The 9,119-nt window shown below is 47.3% G+C and overlaps 1 pseudogene; it reads right to left on the bottom strand.

Annotated features, from left to right (window-relative positions):
* Positions 1-2,986: 2,986 nt before the first annotated feature.
* On the bottom strand, positions 2,987-9,005 carry LOC135519520 (piggyBac transposable element-derived protein 4-like; annotated as a pseudogene).
* Positions 9,006-9,119: the final 114 nt, after the last annotated feature.

Here is a 9,119-nt window from a genome sequence, read left to right as displayed (position 1 = left end):
GGGGACTCAATGCCATAACCGTCCGTAACCGTTACCCGCTACCCCTTATGGCCACAGCCTTCGAGCTGCTCCAGGAAGCAGTTGTTTTCACTAAGCTTGACCTGCGGAACGCATACCATCTTGTGCGGATCAGACCTGGTGACGAGTGGAAGACCGCTTTCAACACGCCTACTGGTCACTATGAATACTTGGTGATGCCCTTCGGCCTGACCAACGCCCCAGCGGTGTTCCAAGCGCTCATAAACGATGTGCTTAGGGATATGCTTAACATATTTGTGTTCGTTTACTTGGATGACATCCTCATCTTTTCGAGCTCCCTTCAAGAACACACTAAGCATGTCAGACAAGTACTCAAACGCCTCCTGGACAGCCATCTGTACGTTAAGCCGGAAAAATGTGAATTCCATTCATCCCGAGTACAATTCCTGGGATTTGTAGTGGAACCCGGTCGAGTCCAAATGGACCCCAGGAAGGTAGGGGCGGTAGCGGATTGGCCCACCCCCAAATCCGTTAAGGAAGTTCAGCGTTTCCTGGGCTTCACAAACTTTTACCGCAAGTTCATCAAGAACTTCAGCTTGGTGGCAGCCCCTCTCTCAGCTTTAACCAAGGGTGGCAATGCAAGGTTTTTGTGGGGAAGAGAAGCTGAGACGGCCTTCCAAGGACTCAAGCAGCGCGTTCTCTCTGCTCCCATCCTGATACTACCGACTACGGATGAACCATTTGTGGTGGAGGTAGACGCATCAGAGGTTGGTGTTGGAGCTGTCCTGTCTCAGAGGGGTGAAGACAAGAAGCTTCATCCGTGCGCTTTCTTCTCACACCGGCTTACCCCGACTGAGAGGAACTACGATGTGGGGATCGTGAACTCCTAGCGGTTAAGATGGCATTGAAGGAATGGAGACACTGGCTCGAGGGGGCTTCTCACCCGTTTCAAGTGCTTACGGACCACAAAAATCTGGAGTATATCCAGCAGGCGAAGCGGTTGAACTCTAGACAAGCTAGATGGTCTCTTTTCTTCAATCGATTCCAGTTTATCCTCACCTATCGGCCCGGGTCGAAGAATCTCAAACCGGATGCCCTGTCCTGAGTCTACGCTCCTGCCATTCGAGATGACACGGACATGCCTGTCCTTCCTGCTGCTAAGATTGTGGCTCCGATCTCGTGGCAAGTTGAGGATACCGTGAGACGTGCTCAAGCTAGCGAACCGGACCCGAAAGGAGGTCCTGCCAATCGGTTGTTTGTCCCCAAGGCAGTGAGGACTCAGGTCCTTCTGTGGGGGCACTCCTCTCGCCTCACCTGTCATCCGGGCGTAGGTCGCACCTTGGAGTTCATCCAGCGTAAGTTCTGGTGGCCTACCATAAGAGAAGACGTTGCCACTTTCGTCAATGCCTGTCCCGTGTGCTGCCAGGGCAAATCTTCTCACCTCCGCCCTCAAGGACTCCTTCACCCTTTACCTGTTCCCCACAGACCCTGGTCCCATATCTCATTGGACTTTATTACTGGACTTCCTCCACACCATGGCAATACTACTATCCTAGTCATAATCGACAGGTTTTCAAAGGCGGCCAGGTTCGTCCCTCTGACTAAGTTACCTTCTGCCAAGGAAACGGCTGAGTTGGTAATTAATCATGTGTTCCGAGTCTTCGGCATTCCTCAAGATATGGTTTCTGACAGAGGTCCCCAGTTCGCCTCAAGGTTTTGGAAGGCCTTCTGCCAACTCATGGGGGCTTCTGCCAGTCTATCTTCAGGGTACCATCCGGAGTCCAACGGCCAAACAGAGAGGATGAATCAAGAGCTGGAAACCACCCTCCGATGTATGACTCGTGACAACCCGTCCACATGGTCATCCTTTATTGTTTGGGCCGAATACGCGCACAACACCTTGCGCTCCTCCTCCACTGGTATGTCCCCACACGAGTGTCAGTTTGGCTATGCTCCTCCATTGTTCCCGGACCAGGAGGCAGAAGTCAGAGTGCCTTCAGCCTTGAAGTTCGTCAGACGCTGTCGGCTTATGTGGAGGAAGACCCGTCTTAATCTTATGCGTTCCTCACAGAGGTACCAACAACAAGCCGACAGACGTCGCCGTCCCGGGCCTACCCTGCGCCCCGGCCAGAGAGTCTGGCTCTCCACAAGAAACTTACCTCTACGGGTGGAGTCTCGCAAGCTGTCCCAAAAATACATCGGTCCCTTCAAGGTTGCCAGGAGAGTTAACCCAGTTTCTTATCGCCTACACTTACCCAGATCCCTTAAGATTAATCCCACATTTCACATTTCATTGTTAAAACCTGTTGTTTTTTCTCCCCTTGTCCCGGCAGACAGACCTCCCCCTCCGCCTCGTGTCATTGGAGGCCAGCCGGCTTATACCGTCCATCGGATACTGGATTCCCGCCGGGTGCAGCGGTCCTGGCATTATCTGGTGGACTGGGAAGGCTACGGTCCCGAGGAGCGCTCCTGGGTTCCTGCCAAAGACATCCTGGATCCTGACCTCATTTGTCAGTTCAGGGCCCTCCACCCTGAGAGAGCTGGTAGGAACGTCAGGAGCCGTTCCTAGGGGGGGGATTCTGTCAGGATTTGGCCAGGGTTGTTCCGGGTTTTGGTCACTAGATGCCCCCATTGTGCTTTTTGACCTTATGTTTTTTCCCTTGTTCCCCATTATTATTTGCACCTGTACCTCGTTTCCCCTGATTGTATTTAAACCCTTAGTTTCCCTCAGTTCTGTGCTCTGTGTTTGTATGTTAGCACCCAGCCCTAGTGTTCTGTGTTTTCCTGTCGATTCCGGTGGATGCTCTTGTGGAATTCTGTTTTTGTTTTTGAGTGTCTCTTGAGGCTTTTTTGTGCTATTCCTACCACCTTTTGGATTTGCCATTTTTGTATTTAAGGACTTCTCCTTTTTACTTTATTAAATACACCGTCTTAAGTACTGCTGTGTCTGCCTCATCTTCTGGGTTCTGCTGACTATTCGTGGCTCAGTTGGTTAAGTGACTGTTTCTCACTCCGGAGACCCAGGTTTGTAACCGGGTCCTGACAATAACGTAACACAAATTATGGAAAAAGTAAAGGGGTCTGAATACTTTCCTAAGGCACTGTATATACAGTACCGGTCAACAGTTTGGACACACCTACTCATTCAAGGGGTTTTCTTTATTTGTACTATTTTCTACATTGTAGAATAATAGTGAAGACATCAAAACTTTGAAATAACACATATGGAATCATGTAGTAACCAAAAAAGTGTTAAACAAATCAAAATATATTTTAGATTTTAGATTCTTCAAAGTAGCCACACTTTGCCCTGATGACAGCTTTGCACATGCTTGAAATTCTCTCAACCAGCTTCACCTGGAATGCTTTTCCAACAGTCTTGAAGGATTTCCCACATATGCTGAGCACTTGTTTGCTGCTTTTCCTTCACTCTGCGGTCCAACTCATCACAAACCATCTCAATTGGGTTGAGGTCGGGTGATTGTGGAAGCCAGGTCATCTGATGCAGCACTCCATCACTCCTTCTTGGTCAAACAGCCCTTACACAGCCTGGATGTGTGTTGGGTCCTTGTCCTGTTGAAAAACAAATGATAGTCCCACTAAGCGCACATCAGATGGGATGGCTTATCGCTGCAGAATGCTGTGGTAGCCATGCTGGTTAAGTGTGCCTTGAATTCTAAACAAATGACAAACATTGTCATCAGCAATGCACCCCCACAACATCACACCTCCTCCATGCTTTACGGTGGGAACCACATATACAGAGATTATCCATTCACCTACTCTGCGTCTCACAAAGACACAGCGGTTGGAACCAAAAATCTCAAATTTGGATTTATCAGACCAAAGGACAGATTTCCACCTGTCTAATATCTATTGCTTGTGTTTATTGGCCCAAGCAAGTCTCTTCTTATTGGTGTCCTTTAGTAGTGATTTCTTTGCAGCAATTCAACCATGAAGGCCTGATCCACGCAGTCTCCTCTGAACAGTTGACGTTTAGATGTGTCTGTTACTTGAACTCTGTGAAGCATTTATTTGAGCTGCAATTTCTGAGGCTGCTAACTGTAATGAACTTGTCAGCAGAGGTAACTCTGGGTGTTCCTTTCCTATGGCGGTCCTCATTAGAGCCAGTTTCATCATAGCAATTGATGGTTTTTGCGACTGCACTTGAAGAAACTTTCAAAGTACTTGACAGTTTTCGGATTGACTGACCTTCATGTCTTTTTGTCATTCCTCTTTGCTTATTTGAGCTGTTCTTGCCATAATATGGACTTGGTCTTTTACCAAATATGGCTACCTTGTCACCACCCAACTGATTGGCTCAAGCACATTAAGAAAATTAACAAATTAACTTTTGTCAAGGCAAACCAGTTAATTGAAATTAATTTTGGGTGATTACCTCATGAAGCTGGTTGAAAGAAGGTCAAGAGTGTGTCATCAAGGCAAAGGGTGGCTACTTTGAAGAATCTGAAATATAAAATATATTTTGATTAGTTTAACACTTTTTTTTGGTTAATACATGATTCCATATGTGTTATTTCATAGTTTTGATGTCTTCACTATTATTCTACAAATAGAGTAAAAGGTAAAAATAAAGAAAAACCCTTGAATTAGTAGGTGTGTCCAAACTTGTGACTGGCACTGTGTATACAGCCCCTTGACTGGTACTGTACTTACAGTCCCCCATCGCGGGGTTGGATGTCACGCAGTATGGTGTTGGTTGTCAGAATGTTTGCTCGTAACTTATTCCTTTTGTAACAGGAACTTAAGTAATATAGCATACAGTCTTAGAAACAGTTAAGTCATTCTTTGATCAAACAATATTTATAACAAAATTCAGCATTTTATTCTGTGAAAATAACAAAAACATTGAGTAAATTTGCACATGCATGTATGCTTTTATTTTACCTTTATTTAACTAGGCAAGTCAGTTAAGAACAAATTCTTATTTTGATGGCCAAGGATCAGGGGGCAAAAACATATATATATATTAACCTTGTCAGCTCAGGGATTTGATCTTGCAACCTTTTGGTTACAAGTCCAACTCTCTAACCACTAGGCTACCTGCCACCCAAGCAGTGTGGGTGTGCAAGACACAAAGACAAAGAAGAGAGTTCTTTACAGCACAAGCTCAAAAGAGCTTGGGCTTTAATCAGTAATGAAATGTTTAAAAATAGCCAGGTAAACTCTGATCTCTGGTCACGGTGGAAAAAGTTACATTTCTTATACTTTTAATGCATTTTGTTGCAAAAGGTTGAATTCATGTTGACAACTCAACCAAATGTAAATGAAAACTAGGCGTTGAACTGACTGACGTATGTGTCCAATGGATAGTTACCACATGGCTAGACCTAGGAATTCAGAAATATGTTTGAAATAAAGCTCTCTTTCCTCTTTTTAACAAACATAATTGAATGGATACTCCCATAATTCAAACATTTACAAAGATATGTTTATATGTTTTACTTTCACCTATGAAAAACAAATTCCCCTCACCTCAATGTTTTGTCATGCTCACATTAATTGACCAGGTGGATGAGCTCTTTCAAAGTTAACACATTTTAACTTTGAAATTATTACAAAGAGCAATTTAGACTGGGAATAATTAGCACTGTGAGACAACCAACCTTGGTCTTCCCCTACTAAACACACGTCCTACTCTCCTCTTTTTACCTCATTGCAAAAAGTCAATGGATTTACTTGCATAGCTATTAATAGCATGTGACATGTGTTCTTGTACAATTACTGTAGGAGGTAAGGAACCATTTCTACAAATATATATATCTTCTTACCTGCGTTTACAATGGTATGAAATGAAAGAACAACACAGTTTGTCCATGGTTTTGAAAGCTGTTTCTGTTTCGCAAGCCTTGTTTCTATGCCTGACAATTTTACAGCCTGACTTTCTCTTTGTTGAGCCAGTTAGACATCTTCATGAGGCAGGTGTCCAAGTGTGGAGGTGTTGTTTCGAGTTGATTAACTCGGTTAGCATGAAAAATGGATAATGTTCCCAGATGATTTACTGTACCTATAAATCACCACACCTTCCAGAAACGGAGTACTAACATATTGTTATGATGAAAACTAAACCTATCTTTCAACGGTCTGCAATAGAAACTGTTCGTCAAATACTGCAGACATTTTCAATGTTTGGTTTAGTTTTTTATTCCTTTTGTCTTGCAGAGTGTAGTAGGATGTCCCTTGTGGGTGTCCGTACCTGTGTAGGTTGTGTCTGTAACGATGTTCGTCTGAGGAAGGAGTAGATCAAAGCGCAGCACGTGTTCATATTTCCTTTAATTAACTGAACACTAAATACAAGAGAATAAATGAAAACCGAAACAGTCACGTGTGGTGCAAACACTGAAACGGAAAACAACTACCCACAAACCATAGTAGGAAAACAGGCTGCCTAAGTATGGTTCTCAATCAGAGACAACGAAACAGCTGCCTCTGTTTGGAAACCATACCAGGCCAAACACATAGAGCTATTTTACCTTTTTTTATTTTTTATTTAACCAGGCAAGTCAGTTAAGAACAAATTCTTATTTTCAATGACGGCCTGGGAACAGTGGGTTAACTGCCTGTTCAGGGGCAGAACGACAGATTTTGTACCTTGTCAGCTTGGGGGTTTGAACTCTCAACCTTCATGGTTGCTAGTCCAGCGCTCTAACCAGTAGGCTACACTGCCGCCCCAACTATAACACATAGAACAAAAACATAGAATGCCCACCCCAACTCACGCCCTGACCAAACTAAAATAGAGACATAAAAAAAGAACTAAGGTCAGGACGTGACAGTGTCAGAGAAATTCTATAGGAATAGAGACTGCAGATTCTTTCAAACAACACTATTATAAGATTAGTTAAAATGGATCAGTTAACTATGCAATTCAACAGTTGTGCAGTTAAGGCCCAACGAACAGTGTCGGGTCTCAGCTTTTATAGAGTTCATCCTTTTTGTATTTGTGGCAGTCAACAGATAGTTTGTAAAAGGCAATTAGTTGTATGTGCAGATTTAAGATAGCACAAGGTTGATAGCCCGAGGGCATTCACAACAGAAAATGTTTTAATGTGCTCCTGTCTGCAAGTTTCCATACATGTGACTTCCTGTAGATAGTAAACCCACAGGATGTCACATGCACCCAAACGGCTCTTAGCTGTAAACCCAGTCTTATGACCAAGTCACACAAAGACACGTTTGTAAAAAACACTAGCATATAACAAGAGACTATTCCTTAAAACCCTCCAATCGTCCTCGTATTGTGTCTAGTCCCAGCGTCCTCCGGGTCACCCTGTCCCGTCCTGGCTAAAGGTCCAATGTGCGCAAGTGTGACAGTAGGCGTGTGAACAGCCTTTGCAGATGTATTTCTTACACCTGCAGCACACCGTGTCTGTCTTGGAGTCCTTCTTGGGTGAGCAGAGCTGACACCTCTTCCTCTTACTTGCCCCGGTGGCCGGGGCAACGAGCGGGGCAGCAGCCGTGCCAGCGGCGGGGTCCTCGCACTGTTGGTCACGAGCCGCCCCGTAGCACTCTGTAGGACTTTGACAAGTGCTGACACCGCTTCGGTGCGGGGGAGATGCTGCCTACTTTGGATCAGCGGCTTCACAAGTGCCTTTCCCAGCTGCTCGAGGAACACCCTGCGCTTGTTCCGCTTGCGAGACATCCAGTCAAGCTTGATCTCTCGCCATATGACAAAGGCGTTGTAGGAGGACACGTCGAGGATGTTGTGGAAGACGACCAGGGGCCAGCGAGCAGTCATCCGTCTGCAGCTGTAGGTGCCGACCACCTTGTCTAGGTTGTCCACGCCGCCCTTGTTGTAGTTGTAGTCTAGGATGACGGCTGGCTTCCTGTCGCGTCGATCGCTAATGTGGCCCTCTGTGTGCAGCATGCTCAAAAGTAGCACGTTCTTCTTTTTCTTTGCCAGGTAGGACACCAGAGTGGTGGTGGGCGTGAAGGCGAACCTGGAGGACAGGACCTGTCTGCCCCTGGACTCGAGCAGCGCGGGCGGGAGCTCGGCCTTGTTCTTTCTCACCGTGCCCACCATGGTGAGGTCCCTCTCGAGGAGCCGCTGGCCCAGTTCGTAGGAGGTGAAGAAGTTGTCGCAGGTGACGTTGCGACCACTCAGCCCCGTTGTCAGATCGAGGATGAATCCTCTGGTTCTTCTCGGGGCCTCCGCTGGCCACCTTGCCAGTGTACACTTGCATCTTCCAAGCGTAGCTGGACTTGGCGTCGCAGGCCACCCACGACTTGATGCCGTATTTCGCTGGCTTGCTGGGGATGTACTGATGGAAAGGACAGCGGCCTTTTGGAAAGGGGACAAGAGATTAGTGTCGTTACTGTGTCATGGGGGCCAACGACCTTTTATGTTACACACGCTGCTAGTGCTGCTACAACTGCTGCTTGTACCGCTGCTACAGCAGCACTACCTCTCTATAGACATATGCGCACACGCACGTGCACGCACGCGCACGCACAAGCACAGTACCTTTGAACGGGACCAGTTGCTCGTCCACCGTCACGTCGGGCCCCGGGTTGTAGAGGGCCGGCAGCCGCGCCTCCCACAGGTCCTAGACCTCCCGTATGGCTGGGAGTTTGTGGGTCTCGACTGGCGGTCGTCGAATCGCAGCAGCCTCGAGTACCTGTGAAAGACCTTGAGCGGCATGGTGGCTCGGGAACACGGTCCTGCCGCTCTCGGCATCCCACAGGCTTGCCGCGGCCTCGCCTCGGGACCTGTAGACGCCCGCTAGGATCAGCAGCCCTACGTAGGCGCGCAGGTCCGTGGTGTCCATGGGTCGCCAGCCATCGCCGTATTTTCTGGCCCCGTGCAGGTTAGTCATTTCCACAATTATCCTTTCTATCGCCGGTGTGACAAACAGGTGGAAGGCGGACGTGATGTCGCGGGCCTGGGTCGCGGCATAGGCCGTGGGGCCCGGAGTCTGGTCCGGCATGGCGTGGCAGATTGCGAGGGCCCCGTGGTGGGGGACCACTCGATTTTGCCCTTTTTTGACAGCAACGGCATCTCCCATTGGTCCGGGGCCGAGGAAATCTCTTCCTCGAGTCGGTCCTCGTGCTCTTCCTCGGGCTCTTCCTCAGATTAGGGAGAAGAAGCATCGTCGACCTCGCGGCGCTCGGGATTGTAT

Source organism: Oncorhynchus masou, chromosome 29 (assembly GCF_036934945.1).
Source record: "Oncorhynchus masou masou isolate Uvic2021 chromosome 29, UVic_Omas_1.1, whole genome shotgun sequence".
Lineage (NCBI taxonomy): Eukaryota > Metazoa > Chordata > Actinopteri > Salmoniformes > Salmonidae > Oncorhynchus > Oncorhynchus masou.
The sequence above is the reverse complement of the archived record's forward strand: the minus strand, read 5'-3'. Positions and strand labels throughout refer to the sequence as shown.